At 49.7% G+C, this 22,558-nt stretch overlaps 1 long non-coding RNA gene across 1 annotated transcript in view; it reads left to right on the top strand.

Moving 5' to 3' along the window:
* Positions 1-10,519: 10,519 nt before the first annotated feature.
* Positions 10,520-22,558, top strand: part of LOC124095620 (uncharacterized) — a 57,717-nt gene continuing 45,678 nt past the window's right edge. The window contains exon 1 of the long non-coding RNA XR_006852539.2: positions 10,520-10,806. This is a non-coding gene — a long non-coding RNA (uncharacterized LOC124095620). The remainder of the gene's footprint in view (positions 10,807-22,558) is intronic.

Consider the following 22,558-nt stretch of genomic DNA (forward strand, 5'->3'; position numbering starts at 1 on the left):
CTGTTTCTCAGAGGTTCCTGGTGTCAGATGAGCTCCAGGACACAAACCATGTATTCCCCATAGCTGCTGCCCCTTGCCAGGTCTCCCACAGCCTCAGGCCCTCCCAGGGGCAGTGCCGCCTCCCACACCATGGTCTCAGGAGCCGGTGACTGACAGCACTCAGAGCAACTGGCCATCTGCTTTATGCCCATGGAAGTTTGTAGAACTCATTTCCAGATTGTTCACTTTGACACAATGTTGGATTTAGTCTCAGGCTAATTTGAAATAGGGGTTGCCAGGATGGCCATGCTGGTGTCCTTGGCAGTGCTTATGCTGGCTGACCTCACTGGCTCCTCAGGGCAGTCACCTCAGGAAAGTGCTGGCATGGAGGCTACGGGCCAGGTCTGCACTGCCGTGGGTTCCTGCTAGTCCTGTGTGCAGCTGTTGGCTCTTAGGTTCATGTTTGTGGTGGAGGAGGAGGGACGTGCCCCCACGGCTGCTGCTGCTGCTGCTGCTGCGGTGGTGCAGGGGTTCAGGGACAGATAGCACCTGCCACCTGAGGCTGCCGGGCCTCTCGGTGGCTGACATGGGACAGCACCATAGGATGCCATGCAGGTCCAGTCCTGTTCTCCTTCCTTCCTGCATCCTCCTGGGAAGGAGTGGTTGCCTGCCCCACCCTGAGGGCACACAGCTCTGTCCTGGTGGGTTTGCTTTCTTCCTCTGGGAACCACCCCAGGAGGTAAGCCCAGATCAACTTGGCTTTATGGATCTAGGCAGAAGGACTGTGGCCCATCCGTGGCACCTCTTACTCAGAGCTCTGTGCTTAGTTGGCACTGTCCACTCCTCTTGAAGGACACTTTGAGCTGGGGGCGTGGGCTGCTGGCAGAGCGCCCCTCCCCACACGGCCCTTTCCCTCTGGCAAGTGACCTGTTCTGGGCTCCTCACTCCCCACAGCCACCTGCTCCCTGGGCACTCTCAGCCTGTGGTTTTCAGAGCGTGCTGTAATTTCCTAGTGAACTCAGTGCAATGGTCAGGAAGCCTCCCGCCACCGAGTATGCTGGTTCATTCCCATCGTCCCCAGCCCACAGCACGGCTGGGCTCCTTGTTGTCACTTCTTCCTGTTTCCCACCTGGGGAATTTCACTGTCCCAGATAAAGCGACACTTTGAAGCTCTGAGACAACGGGGAACCCAGCAGAACTTGATGAACTTCGGATCCTATGTGCAGGTTCCAGCTGCCCGTGCCGCTTGATCTCCGTAGGCATTTGAAGACTCAAAAAACTGGAGATGAACCAAACAACAACCCAAATGGTAACTACCACGTTCCCATACCTGCCATTGTCAGACACGGTGGTTTGGACCAATCAATCCTCCACCGAGAACAAGAAGAAGAACTGGAGAAAGAATGGAAAATTTTTTGAAAGCCTTGGTGAGCTCTCCTGATCTGGGACAGGAGGGAAATGCAAATATCCAGAGTGGGTCTTACCCTAGGGGTGTTTGTGGGCTTTGAAAGTGGTAGCTCAGCGCCTAAGACACCAGACACCAAGTCAGTTTTCAGTAGGTACTGAGACCCGAAGAGCCCAAATCAAAGTGAAACACTGATCATCAAAGGATGCAAGATGTGATCTCTAGGAAAAAGGCAGAAGGAATTATAAAAGAAATACAGCTATCTAGCTAACAATGTCATAAGAAAAATACATCCAAAAGACAGCAAAGAGATAAGGAACAAGGGGGTGGCACGGAGGAAAGCACCCAGATGACTGGCATCAGTTTCAGTGATCAGCAGCCCTCAGGCATTTGCTTGGGACCCTAGTCAACGCCCACTGTGTTGAATCACCTCGGGCCCTGACTGGACTAGGGGTCAGCCATCACTGGTCCCTGTAGGAGACAAGGACAACCACAGGCTTTCTGAAGGAAGATGCTTTATCAACATTCTCCAGTAATCTGTTTTATTTCTTATTATGTGAAGTTTTGCATTTCTTTAAAAACAAAGAGCTAGACGTGGGAGGAGGTGCAGCTCACATAACCCCACATGAAAAGCACAGAGGGAAAGAAAGCAGACACACTTGGTGTCCAGAAAACGGAGGGATCAGACGTGAACTCAGACACAACAGCTGGAATAGCCTCGTGAAACATACTAACGTGAAGGAGAGCTGACTCCTGACAAAGAACTTGGAACTGAGGGAAACCAACATGGTGACTCTACAACGGGAAAGTCAATAACCAAATTCTAACTCTCAGTGGCTGAGTGTAGCAGCGGACTGGGCGAGCTGGAGATTCCGTGACTCTTAGATACAGATTCTCCAAACCTCGCCATTGAGAGACCGATGAGAAAAACCACCTAAAGTCCCCGGAAACGTGGCCCAACGTCAGGAGGCGCTGTGAGGATTCTGTGGTAAACAATGACTGAATGACTGAACCCTGACAATTTCTCATGGCCCAACTCATATAAAATGAGTTCTGAAAGAGAAAAGATAAAACGAAAGTAAAAAAAGACACAAAACGGCCTCTTCAAGGAGCACTTTAGGATAAACACCAAGAATCCGCGACCAAGAGGAAATCTTAAAGGAGCCCCGAAGGAAACCACAAGACCAAGGCGGGTGGCCCTCAGAGCAGTGGGAGTAACAGCTGGCTTTGCGGCAAGACGACCACACCCTGTCGGCCCGGAGGCTTGGGGACGCTGAGGGGAGAGCTTCCTACCCGGGATGCTGTGCGCGGCAGGGCTGAGCTGAAGGGAGAGCTTCCTACCCGGGATGCTGTGCGCGGCAGTGCTGCTGCCCCAGAGAGGAGGCCTCCAAGGTTCTGAGACAAATGGAGTCATCAGCACAGACAGCAGCCAAAGAAGCCCCCACTCACTCGGCTCAGCGAGGGTCAGCGCCCCTTCTCCATGCTTGCGCGACCTTCCCGAGGTGCGTGCCTGAGCTTGGGGGTGCCGAGGGCTGTCCCAGGCACCTGCCTCTGGGCCCTGATTTTGGTCAGCCCACCCAGTCCTGCGTCTGTCCGGCCGGCCGCTGTCTCTTCTCCTGAGCGCTCCTCCAGCCGGTGAAGCCTCGTGGTCTCTCACACGCTGCCCGTGCCAGGGCCAGGTTGCAATCCCCACCCCCTCGGCTTGGACCTGGCTCCAGGAAGAGGGCTTGAGAGCTCTGAGAAAGAGCCGCAGGCAAGGGGCAGGGTCAGAAAAGGAGGACGTCCCCTAGTGTCCAGCTCAGGACCTGAAAAGACACGTGGCTTTAGTAAGTGCAGACGGGATGGGGGCTGGGTGTTTGGAAATGGGAACACAGGTGTGGCTGGGGCTCCCACGGCAGCAGTGACCATGGGTCAGAGGGAGGGCTGCAGGTGTACCTGAGACGATGTTTAGTCTGGGAGGTTGTAATTCATGCATATGTATTAGATAAATACATGGCTTCTTTCCTAATATGCATTGTGCTTTTAAAAATGAATTACTAAGCAACTCGGTGAGACCTTGTCTCTAAATAAAATACAAAATACAAAAAAGGGCTGGGGATGTGGCTCAGTGGCTGAGTGGGGTTTCTGCTCCCCAGGTCCCTCGTTGCCTGCTGATGGTCAGCTCTGCGGCTGCCGTCACTGGGCCTCGGTTTCTGTGTGACGGGGTCTCTCCTGACTGTACGTTCTCACCTCCCCTCACATTTCTCTGTCTGTCGTCTGTTTCCTCCATCTCTGCTCTCAGTTGTTAAACAAAGCAGGCAGTAAGCATCCGTATGAGAAAACATGGATATTTGTATAAGAAAACGTGAATAAGGCCATTTAACAGGTCTGCATGAAACTAAACTTCAGAACAAAAGCACAAACTGATGATCAAAGAAGTGAAATGTAAATAAAAGATCAGGAAAACACAGTGGTTAAAAACAAACCAACAAACAGGACATGGGCAAGAATGACCACAGGATGTAAATGATACCGAGCCACACGGGTGGAGCTGGCCGTGGGCTGCTCCCCAGAAGAGACAGCATCAGGCCCCTTTCAAACCTCTCACAGAAATTGACTCAAAGGGTCCACAAATCTAAATGTGGATGCTAAAATTCTACACTTCTTAGAAGAACTGTCTAAGGAAAAGGGCCTCGGGAGCTGGGGATAGATAGGGACTTGTCACAGGCATATCTGAAGGAAAGCACCTGTTAGAACGTCACCAAAACTAAAACACATAGAAAGACACCACCGAGACAGCAAGGGGACAGCCCACGGTGGGAGGAAGAGCTTTGTATCCAGGACACACTTGCACTGATGACAACCAGTGACACAGGACAGTTAAGGAAGGGCAGAGGTCTGAAAGACATCTCACCAGCGTGGACTCACGAGGGGCAAGGAGCACTAGGAGAATCCCAGATCACAGCACACTGGGTGCCCCTGTGCACACCGCTGGCTTTAACGGAAGACAATCCCATCCTGGGAGGCTGAGGGCGGGAATCCCGGCGTGGGGAGGCACAGGCAGGCATTCTGGAAGAGTCTGGGGCAGGTCCTTATAAGTTAAGCACATATGCATCCTAAGACCAGGAACTGCTGTCCCAGGTCCCTGGACAAGACAATGGAGGCACGGGTCCACATGGGTGTTCATAGCAGTGTTCCTAACAACAGATGGGAAGTGCCTGCATGTCCCAGCCAGAGACTGGGTGGACAGATGTGGCATGTGACGCGCCAAATCAACATCTGGTAACTCCCTCACGCTCAAAGTAAGACACACAGGACACACGGCAAAATTTGGTTACTATGAGGTCAAGAAGGAAACGTCAGGGAGTCCGGGGGGTAGAAATGGCACTAAATGCTCCCAAGGCATTAGAAGCAGAAACCACGAGCCCTCTACTGCAGAATCACCACTGCTGTGAGAACTCGGTCAGGTTCTGGGTGTGCACCTGGCACGTTGTGAGGACAGGATTGACGACTGTCACGCACTTGGCATGCTTCGTCAGGGAGCTCTGGCTGAGAGGTCGTGTGTTTAATTATTCAAGAGCAAGCGCTGGGCTGGTGGTGGAGGACCTGCTCTGCACTGGCCTGGACGTCGCACCCTGCTTGTCTGTGGCACACTGCTGCCCCTTGGGACCTGAGTGGGCCCTTCCAGGACTCTGGGAAAACTCGGCAGAGAGGTCTGCAAGGTCGGAGACTGTGCCTCCAGTTGATTGTGTTTTTGAAGGGGCAGAACTCAATTTCCCCGAGGGCATCAATCTCTCACATGCTAAGTGAGAAAGCCGATGGGAGACTGCAGCCCGAGGTAGCCTGACACTCACTCTGGCAGCTGGCAAGGAAACTGTGGGAGTCTGAGCTACATCACAGAGAGGAGACCCAGGTTGAAAGGAAGCAGCGGTGGCAGGTGGCGCAGAGGGAGGCACAGAGACTGGTTCTGCTGCACAGTGGAGAACAAGGGCCATGGTTGCAGCGCCAGGTGTGGCCCTTGGTGTTTCTAGCTTCAGCTCCCAGAAAGAGTGGACCACAGTGTGCAGAGCCCTGGCCCTCCGGGTGACAGACAGCGTCCAGCTCTGGTGAGGAGCAGGGGCAGGCCGCCTGGGCACAGGGCGGCAGCAGCCCGGGAGCATGTGGGGAGAGTGTCCCCATAGCCCCTCATCCCCATAGAGCACTGTCTACATTTTCAGATAATTCAGTAAATTTTAAAATGAATTGTGATGAATTATAAAGAGCTGTTTTATTTCTCTTACATTTTTGTGTAAGAAAAATCATTATTTTTATGAGCAGATTTTATACACTATTTAGATTTCTTATCTTGTAGCGTTTTATCGTGAGCATCTTACAATGCTACTGAAGAGTTTACAAGACCATTATTTTTTAAACGTTTATTATTTTTACACACGTCAGCCCTATTGTGGTGTAATTGGCATATGATAAACTCACACATTTAGAACTTATAATCTGGTAAGTTCTGACAGGTGTACACCTGTGAAGCCACTCCATCACTGTGCTGCCAGCGGGGTCCAGCATGTAAAGCTTCCACTGTCCCCGGCCCTCAGCCCACGTGCCCTAGGACCTGTCCCTGACGACCCTTTCCTGCTTTCTTCCAGCATTTCAGGTAGATGGAACCAGAGGGCATGGCACTCTGGCTCCTTTCATTCTGAATACTCACTTGGAGGTTCCTTCCCGCTGTCCGGAGCGCCCCTTTGTTCCTGCCGAGGAGTGCTCTGTGGTGTGGATGTATTCTGCCTTTTTATCCACGCCAGGGCTCAAGGATATTCCAGTTGTTTCCATTTTTGGCTATTGCAAATAAAGCTGCTGTGAACATTCATGTGCAAATATTTCTTGTAAGAAAACACAAAAAACGACTTCAGATCTTGAGAGAAAAGCCTGTGAGTGGAGGGGCTGGATCCAGTGGTGTGTGAAAACTTGCCCAGGGCTTCCCCCATGCTGGTGCCATCTTGGATTCCCTCAGCAGTGGGAAGGGCCAGTTCCTCAGAGGCCCCCAGGCGAGGTGAGCCTCCTTCTTTCCAGCCCTTGGAGTGTGTGTGGGTCATTCTTGACGTGGCTGTGATTTGTCCTTCTTAATGACTGATGATGTGGAACATCTTTTTGTTTGCTAATTTGGCACCGGTGTCTATACTCTGTGCAAAGTGGCTTTATTCTGCCCACTCTTTTTCTGACTTTTGTTACTTTTGAGTTTTAAGAGTCCGTGTTTTTTTGAATATGAGTCCCAGGATTATTTCTGGTATATGCTTTGCCACCATTTCCTCCAAGCTGTGCCTGCTTGAGTGTCTATTAAAGAGCAGAAGATTTGGATTTTGATGAAGCCCCACTCACCAATTCATTCCTTGTGAACTGTACTTAGTGTCCTATGTGAGGAAATCTTGGTCTAACTCAAGGACAAAAGGTTCTTTTCTTGTGAAGCTTTGTGATTCTAGGTTTTCTGTTGAGGCCTGTTATCCATCGCCTGGGAAACATTCCGTTCATAGCAGGAGTAGGGCCTGAAGTTCATGCTCTGGGATCACCTGTTGAAAACTCCACCCTTTCTCTACTTAACAACGTGGCCGTCTGTGATTTCAGGAATCTGTTTTGCACCTTCTGTCTGACTGTCTTTCTGCCAGCGCCACACTGTCTTGATGGCAGAGCCTTCACAAGGCCCTGAAGCCAGGCGTGACGCTCCTCTGGCTGTGTTCTTCCTCGGGGTCTTGATGGCTGTCCCTGGTCCCTTATGTTCCAGGTGGCTGAGAACTCAGCGCATTTGTTTCTGCAGATAAGCCCATTGGGATTTTTATTAGGATTGGTTTGGGAAAGCATTGAGGTGCTAACCACATTAAGTTTCTCAGCCCATGTACAGTTATTTAGGTATTTAAAAATCTCAGAACATTTTTGAATTTTCAATGTGAAATTCTCTCACATCTTTTGTTAGATTTATTTCATATTTTATATAATTGTGAATTTTTAAAATTTCTGTTTTTCTATTGTTTGTTGCTAGTACAGAGAAAAATATTTGAACTTTTATACCACAGTTTCTTTATCCATTCATCTATTGAAGGGCATCTAGGTTGGTCCCACAGTTTAGCTATTGTGAATCCAGCTGCTATAAACATTGATGTGGCTGCGTTACTATAGTATGCTGATTTTAAGTCCTTTGGGTATGGACTGAGGAGTGGGATAGCTGGGTCAAATAGTGGTTCCATTCCAAGTCTTCTAAGTAATATCCATACTGTTTTCCAGAGTGGATGCACCAATTTGCAGTTCTACCAGCAATGATGAGTGTGCCTTTCCCCCCACATTCTTACCAACACTTATTATTATCTGTATTCTTGATAACTGACATTATGACTGGAGTGAGATGAAATTTAGAGTAGTTTTGATTTGTATTTCTCTAATTGCTAGAGATGTTGAACACTTTTTTATATATTTGTTAATCAATGGATATCTTCTTCTGAGAAGTAGCTGTTCAGCTCTATATCCCATTTATTGATTGGGTTGTTCATTTGCTTTTTTGGTATTAAGTTTGTTGAATTCTTTATATATCCTGGAGATTAGTGCTTTATCTGATGTGCATGTGGTAAAAAATTTGCTCCCGAAATGTAGACTCTCTCTTTACCTCATTGATTGTTTCTTTTGCTGAGAAGAAGCTTTTTAGTTTGAGTCCATCCAATTTATTAATCCTTCATTTTATTTAAGAATATGCCATATTACCATTAGTCAAAATGGCTGGAGAGGTTACCCTCATCCTGCAGAGAATTGATTTTACAGCAGAGTATATGGCCAGAGGTAAAGAAGATATGGGTCCCTCAGAGGCCACAGAGAGGGGGAATGGCTGCGGTGCCATCTTACCACTGGACTTCTGCTGGGCATGTGCCTTCACACTTGCAGTGGGTTTCTCGCTCTCACCTTGTTTTATAAATGCCATCTGTTGAAATTTGCTTTCTGGTTAGGGACTTGGACGCACGTGCTCCCTGTGATTCTTGCTGGGCTGAAGTCCATCCTGTCACCTCCTGTCCTGACATCATCTCCCTCTTGTGTGGGCTGTGGTGTTTTTGAGTTCCACTTCATGTCCTCGCTGGCTTTTTAGCCAGAGCTCTTTGTCTTGTTGCGTGGGCGGCTGCCCAGGGTCTAGGCACGAGCCTTACCTCTTCACTGTTGGGCTCCAGGTGCAGCCGTGTGCTTCACGAATGCCACAGGGACCTCTGTCTGCACCCCCATAATCCTGCCTCCTGGCCTCTCTGCTACTCTGTGATTCATTGTACTCATGTTTTTGTAAAAATCGTTCATTTTTAAAAGAGATTTAAGTAACAGGAGAAACGTAAGCATTTGCCTGGGTGGTTGCCATTCCTAGTGTTCTTTGTGTCTCTCTGCTGCCACGTGCCTTTGGACCGAGGTCTGCTCTTGGGTCAGCTGGTGATTCTGCCGTCCTTCAGTCCCCGGGGATTGGTCTGAAGTGTTCTTTTTGTTTTGAGAACCTCTTTCTGCCGGGCATGGGGTTCTTGGTGGGCAGCCTTGTCCTCCCTTTGTGGCCTTTCTCTCTGCCTTGACCTGTCCAGAAGTTGGTGTCTCCTTGTGCTGCTCCTAGGACGCCATGTGTCTGTCTCCTCTGGCCACTGGGAGGTCTTCCTTTCTCTCTGCTCTCAGCCACTTTGATCATCCTGTATCTTCAGAGGACTCTTCTGCACATTCCCTGTGAATGTGGTTTGTCGAGCTTCTAGGATGTGCAGGCTTGTAGTTTTCATCAAATTTGAAAAATTTCACCCATTATTTCTTCAAATATCTTACTGTCTCCCCCAGTCTACTCAGGGGGTTCCAGACTTGGGGCTGTTTAAATGGCTCCTCAGCTCATTCATGCGTTGTTTGCTGTTTTTAAACCAGCAGCCTTTCTAACGGTCACGCAGCACTTCATCTCATACAGGTTTTTTAATTTGGTCAGCCGTCTTTCCGTCAGATGGACATGGGGGTGGTTTTATGTTTATTACTCTACTATTAATGTGACTGGGAAGAATGTTTTGGGGAGAAAATGCTCCAATTTACCAGAAGCACAGATCCCGAGATGACTGAAGTTGCGATTTTCTTTAGGAGCTCACAGATTTCCTAATGGAAGGGTTTACTGATTTACCCCCCATGCCGGGTGTGAGCATGTCCCTCCCAGGTGGGAGGGATCTCACATTACAGGTTTTAAAGTTACTTCATTCAAATGTGTTTTCCCCTGGGAATAAGTGTGTGCCCACTTGTGTGCATGTGTGTGCCAATGTATGTTAAGTGCTCACAAAAGGAATAATTCTTTACTTATTTGAAAAAAATGCACCATAGAAACACCAAAGTGCTTGAACAGTGGTGGCGTTTTCTCACATCCTCTAAGTTTATCAATTGGCTTGGGTTGTTTGGCACTTGTACCTCTATCTAAATGACACTGGGTAACATTGGTTTTAGAGATAAGTTAAATGTTTTAGATAAAATATCAGCACCTGCTGAGGTGATAACTGTACTTGCTCTAGCTTTGATGCTGTCCTATGAGGGTAAGGTTTCATTGACTTTTGGGGAGACATAGCACTCAGTATGTAGCATGGGCATCTTAATCCATTTCCAATGGCCCTGAGTGCTCCTGTGGTTTTTTGGAAATGGTTATTCGCTCTGTTGGGCAGTTGATGGCTCACACTTGACTGTTGACTTGATTTTTTCATTTATAACATTTCTACTATTAAAATATTTGATTTCCAAGCTTGCTTGGCTTTCCAAGATTATTTGCTAAATATTGTGATGATATTTTTTGCTAGAGACTTTCATGTTAGCTATTTTTGTTGAGACCTTATTATTATTATTATTATTATTATTATTAAATGTCTGGGTTTTTGCTGACAAGTTTTAGTTTTATTTTCAAATGTGTGCTTTTCCTCCTCTTTGTTACCTCTTGACACTGGGATTGTGTTTGCTTTCTGCAATGGATCTAGCAGTTGTCTGTAGGTTGGGCGTTGGCTTCTGTGCCTTTAACATAATCTCTGCTTTGAAAGTTCGAAACCGACAGACTGCTGGTGTGTTTCCCGTGTCTCACTGTGGTTTTGTCTTCTTGGTCTACTCACGCTTTCCTCTCTTCAGCACGCTGGCTGGCTTTAATGGTTATTTATCTCAGTCTTTCTCTTCTTCCTGGGTGAGCGGTGGCCTCAGTGAGTGGCTGAGCAAACTTCCCTGCCCCACAAACTTGGGGCTTAGTTGTGAGCCTCACCTTGGACAATGGAGTGGGGGGGGACAGCCCTTGTCCACACTGAGGCTTTCTACATGCTTAGAACACTTGTGGATGGCCTGCTACTTCCAGGGGATCATCACTACTTCAGCCACAGGAGCTGTGGACACAGCCTGCATGCCCTGGGCCCACCCAGCTGTGCCTTGCCGAGTTGGCAGACCCACAGACCCTGGTAAGAAATACTGACATGATAAGCTACTGAAATTTTTCAGTTATTTATTTTGCAGCACTGGCATGAAACAGCTGATTAGAACTATAGTTGATATGTGTACCTCAGCAGTTGATAATTTCACTGAATATCAATTGATTCCCCTCCCTCCATCCCTTCTTGGAATCTTTAAAGCTGTGGATTCCATGTTGAAGACTTGTGCCACAGGTGTTCTGGAATGTGATGTTTGTTGTGTGTTCTACACAATCTGTGTGGCATTTTACTTTCTTCTTTTTATTCTGATAATTACTAGTTATTTTTTCTCCTGAAAGCTTAGAGTTTTGCTCATTGTTATTGGTGACACAAGCCTTATTATTAATTTTAAGTTTTAGTCTGTCCTCAGATACTATGATCCATGTGGTTTTTGTTTGTTAAATTTTGCTGATGTTTTCTTTGGCACTTGGACGTGTTAATATTTATACATATCACATGGACTTTTTCCTTGCTTGATCCTCTGACACACGCCATTCCTACACGGTTGCATTGTTTTAGGGTGACTTTCCGCAACATAAAATAATCCTCTCAATGCAGTGCAAATTTTTCTAAATTTATTCTTTGTTAGTAAAATGATCATTTCTGCATCAATTTCCCCATTTGTCCTCAGATCCCCATCCATCTTTTTATTTTGAACATTCTACTTCATTTGTTTTAGACATGTGGTTTGGAGCTTTTGGCTTTAACTTACCCTTTAAAGGCTGTGACATTTCTGCCACACACGGTGGCTCACGCCTGTCATTCTAGAGACTCTGGAGGCTAAAGCAGGAGGATTGCAAGTTCAAGGCCAACCTCAAAACCCTGTCTCCAAACAAAAAAAAATAAAAAGGGCTGGGGGTGCCGCTCAGTGTAGAGCACCCCTGGGGTCAATCCTCAGCACCAAAAAGCAAACATGAGAATCTTACAACAGCTCAGTTACTCATTCCTACTTGATCACCTTTTTTTGTCATTTGATTTGTCATTTCTGCTCCTTAAGTGAGTTTTGTTCCTGTTTTATTTTAAGTATGGAGAATAGACCTCATTTGCCTTCATCTCCTCAAATGATGTGTCAAGCTTAAACTGTGCTGATTTTTACAGTTGTGCTGAACCTAGTTTCACGATGTAGTTTCCTGCTGTGCTTCTTCATAGAACAATGACGCCTTTCTTGGGAGGCTCATTGTTTGGTGCCTTCTTTTCTCCTGCTGCCCTTGCCGGGTTCATTAACTTAGCAGGAGACTGGGAATCTTTAGAAAACAACCTTCCTCCTTTAACAAACCCTCTCTGAATATATGATGCTTTCCTAAGGTGGTTACGAAAGCGACTCACCCTTTAGGCAGATCACCATGAGTCAGTTGGCGATTGCTATGGTTGTTTATCAGCCTCTCCGTCTCGTCTCTAGGTGCTGGGTTCTGGTTTGGTTTTTGGTCATCTGCATGGCAGAACAAGCTTCCGGTGGCCTCAAGTGCTGGCCTCTTGTTCTGTTGCTTCACCTGTTAATGAGCCATGGCCTCCCACCAGTGGGGTCTTCGGGTTGGGGGAGCCAGAGACGCCCGTTGCTTTCCCTTTGGAGACTCCGGTTGTGCTGTTCTGAGGGCCTAGCTCTGTCGTCTTAACTTTGACTCTTCCTTGCTGACCCCATGCTGAGGCATTCTGCCCCTCCCCTCCCTGCCCTGTGGAGACGGCTCCACTCCATTTTGCGGTTGGCATTTTCTTTCCTGCTGGTTGCCTCTCTCTTCTGCTGCTCTCGTTTCTTTATTGTAATTCCCTCTTGAATCTTATTGGAAACCCAATGTCATTTTATGAAACATTCTGGCTTTCACTGTCATAAACGCAGCTCAGCGGAATCTTCCAATGCCCTAGGACAGTATCCTCCATCTTTTAGGCTGCAGGATTTCATCCTGGGCCACGTGTTAAATTCTCTTTTTGTTTCTCAATGAGAGCCCGTGGGGTGTGGGTTGAAAATGTGGCCCAGCTCTCACACTTCACCAGGGAGGGCCGCGGGAACTTGCTGCCCCTGGATCTGGGCAGGCCCTGGTGTCCCCACTAGACTGTGCTCCCTGGAGGTTCCAGGAGGCGCTTCGGGGACGCGAGCATGGTGAGCTAGGGGAACCTCCTCAGCACTCCTGGTGTCCCCCAGCAGGCCATGACAGGCAGGAGGCTGAGGCGAAAACCTGGCTCACGGTGTCTGAGACTCACTGCTTCATGGGGGACACTGGGGCTCCTGGCCTGGAGGGAGGGGCTTCTCCTTCCTTAGCGCCTGCCTTGGGGCTGCTCACTGCGAGGCAGATGGCTCCTGCCTCTGGCTTTGTCCCTGGGTCAATCATGAGGCTTCGAGAGTCAGAGGGAAGGCAGCCAGAGTCCCCGGGGCCAGGGCTTCTCAGGAGGGGCTTTGCCTCTGTGCCTGGTGGGTCTAGTTGCAGGGGAGCAGGGGCAGCCAAGGCCTCTTCCCGCTTTCCTGTGTGTGACACTGAAGATGGGTGGTTGGGGACAGAGTGTCATTCCTGTATGTGCCTTTTGTCACCTTGTTCCGAGAGACGCTGGGGAGTGGGTTGGCAATGACAGTGATGGCATCACATTAGCAGCCTCAGGAGCTGGCCCCAGCTGAGTCTCAGGGAGCTGCTCCACAAGCCCTCTGGGGTGGGAGTCAGTTCCCAAGGGTGCCCATTCTGGGCCCAGAGGGTGCTATCTGCTGGGTGCTTCCTGGGCTCTAGGGTAAAAACACTTTGCTTTTTTTCCATTTGTGTGTTTTCTTGTTATTTAAGGAAGCTCAGAAATGGTGTTTCCGTGCCCTTACTTGGGTATCCATCACACTGTGTGATTTCCATGAGGATTTCCTCTGAGGGTCTTTTCTGGGAAGGGAGAGGCTCTCGGGTTGTGTCAACCTCTGGTTAGCTGTTCTCCAGGAGTGGCCCAGTGTCAATCTGGGTCACACATGTGCTGAGCTCTAGAGGGACAACAGACATGTCTGGGGCTTTTGGGGCACCTCTGTGAGAGGTGACAGGTGCCACTCATCAAAGCCCTTTGGGAATGCCTGCTGGGGGTGTGGTTATGAAAGCTTTGGGATCTCTGGTCCTATGGTGGAGGGAGTGTGTGGGATGCTCGGTAGATTGTGAGGGGCTCTGAGGATGCTGGGGTATGCAGTGGGGAGTCCATGGGGACTGCAAGGTACTGATGTCTGGCAATGTGCCTGGTGGTCCTTCCCGGATCTGCCTCCATGAAAAGCAGGTGACACTTCCTGTGTTCTGCAGATGGGTGTCCTCCTCTTTGAAGTAAAAACACTGCAGGTGCAGAGGTCATTGCCTCCCAGAGTCCCACAGCCAGTCAGCCATGGGCCTCCAGCCCCAGACTCCTGGGGCATCACCATGGTCACCAAGGAATGGGTTGGGTTAAGTGGCCACTTCCACTATTGAAAATGGGGGAAACCAAGGGATCATTCAAGTGATGGGAAACACTTCTAATTCATGCATGAAAAGAGGCATAACTTTGTTATGAGACAGCAGAGTTAGCAGGACTGGGGGCTTTCCCACAGGCAGAATAATCTCCTCACTCCTTCAGAATGTGTCTCCTCCATTCATCTCTAGATGTGCAGTTTTACGTCTATTAGACAATAGACAACAGTCTTTTAGTACTCCTCTAATTTCTCTCATGCTTTTCCTGTGAAAAGGATCTTGCTTTTATTCAAAGTAAATGAGATGTCCACTTAGTTTTGAGAAGCCGGCCACCTAAGGTGAGAGAAGGCTCTTGGGATTCAGGCAAACAGTCCCTGTGATTCAGTTCTGTGAGGAAGGGTCCTTGGAAGGGTCCTCGGAAGGCCAGGGCTTTGCCTGTCTGCACAATGGCAGTCCGCTTCATCGTACCCTAGTCACGGCCCCACTGCCTCCATTCAGGGCTGCAAGGTGACCTCACTGGGGGAGAGGTGGCCTTCCGTGTCTCCTGTGTGCTGGAGGAAACTCCTGCTTCTTTTTGTGCAGTAGAGGACAGTCACGGCCGCTCATGTGGAGATGCTCTTGCTCCCACCGTAGCCTGTTTAGGATGCAGCTTTGTGAGGCCATTAAGATGTGTTGTGGGGAAACACGCGCTGCGCGAATCACTTTGTCAAGGCTCCTGTTAAGTAATTGCTGCTATCAAGGTCAAATGAGATCTCACTTAAATTAATTACAACTACAAGACCAAGACTAGATGTGATAAAATTATTATTTTCTCACCTTTACAGTTCTCCATAGGCCTGGAGGGAGTCCAATTAGGACTTCAGGGAGGGGGCGGATTCATGTCTGTTAAAATTAAGCTTGCATAGAACCGGACAGAACATCTGTTAAATTGTGATTAGCCAAATTTCCCAAATTTCATTTGGACCGGTGCTAAAAAGACATGTTTGCCAAATAATGATCAAGACAGATGCTCCAATTACACAATCGTATTTGCAAAAATAGTTTACTTAAAGGCAAAATGTCGTTGGATAAAATGAAAGCTAAGTGACATGTAGCCCCATTTTTCACCTTAGTGAGCGGTGGGGAAGTGCCGCGATGTGCGTGGATCTCCATGGCGTAGGGGGGTGTTTTGGGGTCTGAACACCATGTTTTCATTGCGAATCACATTTTTGACAAAAATCTCCCCAGAGACCAACTTAGACCAATAATGTGAAATAAATGCATAGAAAAAAACCGCACATTCTGTGACATTAAACTAGTAGCTCCATGTCTAAGTCCCATGAAGTGACCACAGGGAGCCCAGCAGCTCCTGTCAGAGATGCAGAATTTGAACTCTCTGAACTCAAAGCTGAGTGATGGTGCGCCAGGCGTGCCCACAGCTGATGGCTTCCTCCACAGTGGCACCTGCCAGGGGGCTCAGAAAGGAGCTGTGCTGCAGGGTGGCTGGCAGGAAACACTGGGCTCTCACCCTGCCCACTGCTGGAGGGATGAGGTTGGAGAACTGCGTATTGGACTTGGGCTCACAGCCTGCTCCTGCACCTGAGGGTGGCCCTGGGTCTTGCAGAGGGGCTGGGGAGACACCATCTGCCTTGTGGGCTCTGTAGAGGGTGAAGAGCTCCCTGAGCTCCCCCTCAACCTGGGGATACTCCAGTGTTTCCTGAGGATTTGCTGTTCCTTTGTTGGGTCCAGTCTGGGAGGAAACTCCAGCAGGCCTTGGGCCTCCGGACAGTGCCCACGGGTATGACTGTACTGGGAAGGTGAGAGCGGAGCAGGCATGTCACACCGTCTGCCCTCTTCTCCAGCTCTCTGGAACTTCTTTGGTCCCTAACAGGGGTGGAGGTAATGGCCCCTGTGCTGGCAGGTCATGGCTGGTTCTGAAAGGGGGGCCTTCAGGCTTCTCCCCCACACACTCTGGCTGGCCACGCGGCCTCTTTCCTGCTGGGCTCTGATGCTGGTGCACGGGGAAGGAGACACCTGGAGTGATGGCATGCTGGGGGTTGGATAGCTGCCTGCTCCAGGCACCAAGGGAAGGCAGGGGCCGTGGGTAGCCCAGGGTGAGCCTGAGAAGCTCCGTTGTGTGATAGAGCCTGCTTTGCCCCGTGCTGATGGTGGCGGCACCCACGGTCCTGTCGTCCTATCGGGAAGTCGTGGTTAATATACGTACAGCTTAAATTGAAGGTAGAATGGGGTGGCAGGTGCATCTGTAGCAACCATGAGTGCAGTTCCCTGGATGCACTGCATTGTCTGAAGCTTAGTTCTGTGGGGTAGACACGGCCTTCTCAGAAGGGCAGGTCTCTGGTGACCCTGGAGAAAGTGAACTGGGGAGCAGTAGGGCAGCTGCCCCAGGGAGGTCAACCCTTCTGTGGCTTCACTGTCTCCCCGAACCAGTGACCGTGGCTTCTCCTTCCTCTGAGAGGTCAGAGTTAGATCCTGGCTCAAGTTTGATGCTTTTAAAAAAAATCACTTATTCTAAAATGCTTTAATTAAAGGCATTTGACAACTCTTCGGAGAATGAGAATTCAAGTGAATTTCCAATCTCGAGCTCACTGGGCTGAGCTAACCAATTCTGGTTTCATGCACTATTTCCACAAAGTGGTTAAATTATGATTCAGCTTTACTTGGTGGGCTTTAGAGCCGCCGTGTTAATGGGAACGAAGTCCCAGCTGCCGTCGGAGGTAATTAGATGGGGAGAAATCAGCCAGGCTATTTTGGGGTTGGCCAAATATTTTGAATATGTGTTAAACAGTGATAATCAACTTTATCTTAATTGCCTCTGCATTAAGTTAACAGGTGATTAATATTATGCATATAAAATTTTGCTCAGCGAAAGATCATGACAAGAAGAATTTAGGAAATCACTATGGAGGAGGGAAGGAGCCCGGGTTGTTGCCACTGAGTCCTCTGCAAAATCACATTCTTGATCTTGTACCTGACCTCAGGAGGCCCCTGACGTATGTCCTGGGCTCTGGGCAGCATCTTCATGAAGGCTCTCTTTCCTCCCACGCCCCTGCCCTATCCCAGATCTGCCTCTCCATGCTGGGCCCAGCCCCAGCAACACCATAACCCACCCCCTTCCTATGAAAACCACCTGTGTGTCTCTGCTCGTTTAGGGGGCTCCTCTATCCGAGTAGTATCAGGGGAGGGTCTTCCTGTGCCATCACCCAAATACCTGGGGATGGCCTCAACACGGAATGACAGCTAAGAATGATCGAGAGGCTGTGGAGAGCTCGGACACTCACGCACGCAATTACGAGCGGAAACGTGTCCCAGAGCCTGTTCCGCTGCCTCCCAAAGGAGAGGGCAGACTGCCCAGCCTGTCATGGGCCACGCCAGTGCTGGCTCAGGCCTGTCAATGTCCTCAGTCCTACTGTGGGATCCCACCACCCCTGTGCTTAGAAGGTTCTGACTGGAAGGAGAGCTTCCCTGGAGCAGATTTCACACCACTTGCTGGGAGCTTCTCGATTGCTTTGCCTGCAGTTGTTTGGATGTCAGACTTAAAGACATAAAATTTGTCAACTATGTATTTGTGGGCCTGCTACTGGTGGGGCAGAGCTCCTCCAGGCTAGAGTTGTTGGACCCCGAGGAGCAGAACCCACCTTGTCCCGTTTGCTGTGGCCTGAATGCTTGTCACTCCAAATTCATATTTGGAAATGCACACAGCTGTGATAACTAGGAGGTGGGGCCTCAGAGGTGACTGACCCTGATGTGGCTTCCTGAGTGGGATTAACGCCCTTTGATAAATAGCCCTGGGAGCTCATCCTCTTCTTCTGCCACATGAGGGCACCGTGGTAAGAACAGGCCTGTGACCTAGAAAGGGGTCCTCACAGGACACTGAATCTGCTGGTGCCCTGGTCTTGGGCTCCCTCACTACAGAGATGTGAGAAGTAAATTTCTGTTGCTTATAAGTTGCCCCTATTACATGGGTGTTTTGGTATTTCGATAAAGTCATTTGAACAAACTAAAACACCTTTTTTCATGAGTGCTTAGAAATGGGAAAAGAATAGTTTTTTTTTCAATAAATGTTGTGGGATAACTTAATGATCACATGCAAAAGAACAAAATTGGACCCTGGGCTGGATTTGTGGCTCAGTGATAGAGCACTTGCCTAGCACATGTGAGGCACTGGGTTCCATCTTTAGCACCATATAAAATAAATAAATAAAGTTATTCTGTAAAAAAAAATGGATCAAACATAAAACTCAACATAAAATGGATTACAGACCTAAACGTAAGACCCAGATCTGTAAAACTCCTGGAAGAAAACAGGAAAGCTCTTTGAGGTGGACCTTGGCCACGGTGCCATGGTGTTTGGTATTCACACCCCAAACTCAGGCAACAAAAGAAGGGCAGGTGGGACCACATCAAACCCAGAAGCTTTGTCAAACAAACAGCCAACAAGTCCAGAGGCTTCCCATGGGCTGGAGAGGACGTTGGCTAGCCACGTTCTGATCAGGAGGTGACCCAGGATATGAAAGGAGCTCCCGCAACTCACGGCAGAAAACCCAGGTAGCCTGATTAAAAAATGGGCAAAGGACCTGAATAGATGTTTTCTCAAAGGAGACGTGAAAATGCCCAACCGGTCCGCGGAAAGGTGCTCCACGCCACTGGTCATTAGGGAAAGGCAAATTGAAACCACTGTCAGGCATCGCCTCACCCTGGAGAGTGGTGACTCTGGAAACAGAGATAACAAAGGTGGAGAGGGTGTGGGGGGAGGGAGCCTTGTGCTGAGAGGGAGCAGCGTGGAGGCACCTCACAGAGTCCAAGGGAGCCACATATGGCCTCTACTGCACCTAGAGCTGGGGGACCCATCACCTCAATGAGGTAGCTGAGCTACGTGTTCACGGAAGCACTTTTCACAGTAGCCAAGACATGGACACGACCCAGGTGCCCATAGGCAGCTTTAGAAGAGCAGATCCTGCCATCCCCACAGGTGGGGATGTGGAGGCCCTCAAGGACACTACGGTATTTGAAATGAGCCGGGTGTAGAAGATGACACTGCATGACTTCAATCCTTGCTGGAATCAAAAGAAAGTAGAGCTGGGCACGGTGGCGCACACCTGTAATCCCAGCAGCTCCGGAGGCTGAGGCAGGAGGATCTTGAGTTCAAAGCCAGCCTCAGGAATATAGTGAGGCCCCAAGCAACTCAGTGAGACCCCGTCTCTAAATAAAACACAAAATACGGCCAGGAAGCTGCCAGGGCACAAGGAGGAAAAGTGCTAACATACCAGGACTAGGACGGCCCTGTGAGCTGTCACGGGGAGTCCTGTGGTTATGTTCTCAGCTTTGGCCAGGTCAGGGGGAGAGAGACAAAGGCTATCATGGGCAGCCCTGGGGCAGAGCCATAGGCAGGCAGTGCCACTTCAGTCTCTCCCCTCCACCTTTCCAGTGGGCTTCAATGAGAAGGAAGCTCTGGGCTCCTCTCAATCAAAAGATGAACACAACCTGTCTATCCAGGTTGTCTATCCTGTGCTCCTGCCCCCGCCTGTGGCTCTCGGGTGGCTTGCACCCAGTGGCCATGTCAAGTAGAAGTCTGACGGTCGAGGTCTTATCCCTTCTCCCCCACTTCTGGGCAGACTAGGAGCAGAGTTAATTCATAATATGAAATGTTTGTTATGCAAATTAACTGTCAGCTCTTGTTTGCCAACATGGCAAGTCTTATTTGTTTCTATTATAAAACCGAATCCCTAAAACTCTGAGTTCTTAATATTTTGAAATTTCAATTTCTGTGCTGCGATCGTATCTGTGTCTGCAGTGGAGTCTGCGTGCGGAGACTTGCTGATGGAAGCAGAGAGCCTCTTCAAGGGGGGAGAGGTCCTTAAACCTCCGCAGGAGTCTGATGCGGTTATTTCTTGAGAAGAGTCATTTCCCTCAGTGCGCTGGAGGGGCGTGGCTGCAGTGCAAAGGCCCTTGGAGGAGCCCGCCTGCACTTCCCTGGGCCAGGCCAAGCTCCAATGGCGACCTGCGCTAGGTCTTGAGGTTCTGAAAGTCCTCGAGGTCCCTGATGGGTGAGCCATGGAGGCCAGTGATCTCGAGGCATGTGTTTGAATAATGTTTGTAAATTTTAAATTATACTTTGGGCCAGATAAATGTACCTATTCAACCTCATGGAAAAGCTGTAGGGATAATCAGGGGTTGCTTCCAGAGTCTTTGAGCAGGACTTTGGGGCGCACTGTCTCCTCAGCCTCTCAGGACTACAGCTGAGCAGCCTCTCCCCGGGCAATGAGGTGGGGTTCACAGAGGACGTCAGCACACAGTGCCAGGGAAGGAGGGGCTGCTGCCCTGAGGACCTGACCACGATGGAAAGGCGGGACCCTGGGACCCAGGTGGCCTGACAGCTGTGTAGCCACCTGCAGGGTCCTTGGGACAGTCTCCCTGCCCCATCACTTCCAGCCATTGGCTCCAGTGCTGCTTAAGCTGATTCATCTGGTGTCCTCACCAGGCTGACAGTGTCTGGGGGTTAGAGGAGAGGCAGGTGCAGGGTCCATGAAGAAGGTGTGGGTACCTGCAGGAGGGAGCCTCTAGGTTGCTTCCTGGTGGGCATGCCATCTGTCCCCATCTCCCTCCAGGTACCTCAGGGATGGACCATGGCAGGGGCTCAGTCCTTGTGAGTGGCCCACGGATGCATGTAGCTGGCTTCAGTCTCTGGGCTGTCTCTCCACAGGGGAGCCCAGGACCCAATGGACTGTTAACTACAAAAGTGGGAGTTCCTAGGAGGCCCTGCAGTGAGGTCTGTTTGACAGTCGAGTGTCCTCTTTGTGATTTTGCCTGTCACTCTTTAGCAACAGCAGAGCCAATCCCTATCTCCCAAGCATGCTTAATCACCAGCAGGGTCAGGAGGCGCCATGAGTTCAAGGCCTTCCATGGTAGAGGGGGAGTGAGTGGGGTGACAGCCGAGAGAGGCACAAGACAGAGCCAAGCTGAGGGAGTCCACAGCACACAGCTCAGGAGACTGGCTCGTGAGGCCAGGTAGGCGCCTGAGGCACTCACTGCCGTGACCAGTGTGGCCAAACTAGCAGGTTCAGGCGAGGGGTAATGGGAGATTAGAAAAATAGAGACTCATGTACTCAGATTTTGAAGATAACTGCTGGGATTGGGTGGAGCGCTGCTCTGATGGAGAAGAAGGTCTAAAGAATTACACCAGCAATCTTTGTTTATAGATCTCATTAATCAGATTAAAGACTCTGCAAGCACAATCCTTTGTATTCATGAAAGTCACAGAGTTAGCAACATCATGCAGCTTATTCCTCAGTTACATTCTACAATTGCAATGTGCAATGTTAGGAGCTTCGTGTAGCTCTCAGGAAAGTCCGTTGTTTAAAGTTAGTCATGCAGGCAGGTTCAGGAGCAGCAGAGCCAGCGGGTGAAACATTGCGGTTGTCTAGCAAGGGAGCTCCTCTATGCCTGGGAGCTGAGTGCCTGAGATCAAGGTGGAGGCTGATAAGACTCTAGCTCAGAGCCTCCTCATGCAGGGCATTGCCATAGCAACTAGACATCCTGCACCTTTGCACAGAAACTTTCCCAGGCACCAAGCATCATGCCACAGCCACGAGGTCATCAAGGGCCCCAATGTCAGACACTGCTCCCCCATTCACTGTGACTGCTTTCCACAACTCACTGCCCAGCTGTGCATCAGCCTGCTTTGCATGTGTCCTGAGGGTCCTTTTGTCTTGCTCTGTCCCACCCCCATGAGGCAGGCCACGATGTTTTCTCCTTTTGATCCAGTGGGGACACACAGATAGGTGAGCCCTGCTAGAGGTCATTCAGCTGACAGTGGGAGAGGCAGGACTTCGTGGGGTCCCACCTGCCCACGCCCCAGTTCTCCATTCCTAAGCCAGAGAAAGATGGGGTCTGGATCACGTGGGGTCTGGATTCAGGAGAATCTGGCCTCTTCTTGTGAGGTGAGGATGCCTAGGCCCCTCACCATTGTGAGTGTCTCCTCGAGATGGGTGGGACTAGACCAGGACAAAGGCCTGGAGCCCTGGGCTCCCGCTGGGTGGTGGGTGATCTCCAGGTAACTCTCAGCTCTCAGTCAGTCATGAATGCGAGTTTTAACCTCTGGCCTCTGTGTTGTTACCAATGGAAGAGTAATGTGTTGGTGGGAGGGAACATGGGCTAGACATGGTGACCTCAGAGCACATTGACATCCACTCTGCCTCTGTTGCTAGCCTGCAAATCTGCCCCTGTTATCACGTAAGTAGGGTCCCCCTTGCTAGCATTTAGCAGTGGCCTTTGGAGGATTTCACACAAAGCAGACATGGATCTTGGGCTCTGCTTTGTGGCCTGTGAGCAGGGGCCCAGGGCCAGGGTGTGACAGC

The sequence above is a fragment of the Marmota monax genome, unplaced genomic scaffold (genome assembly GCF_021218885.2).
Source record: "Marmota monax isolate L192 unplaced genomic scaffold, Marmota_monax_Labrador192_F-V1.1 WCK01_AAM20220418_F8-fsc00076, whole genome shotgun sequence".
NCBI lineage: Eukaryota > Metazoa > Chordata > Mammalia > Rodentia > Sciuridae > Marmota > Marmota monax.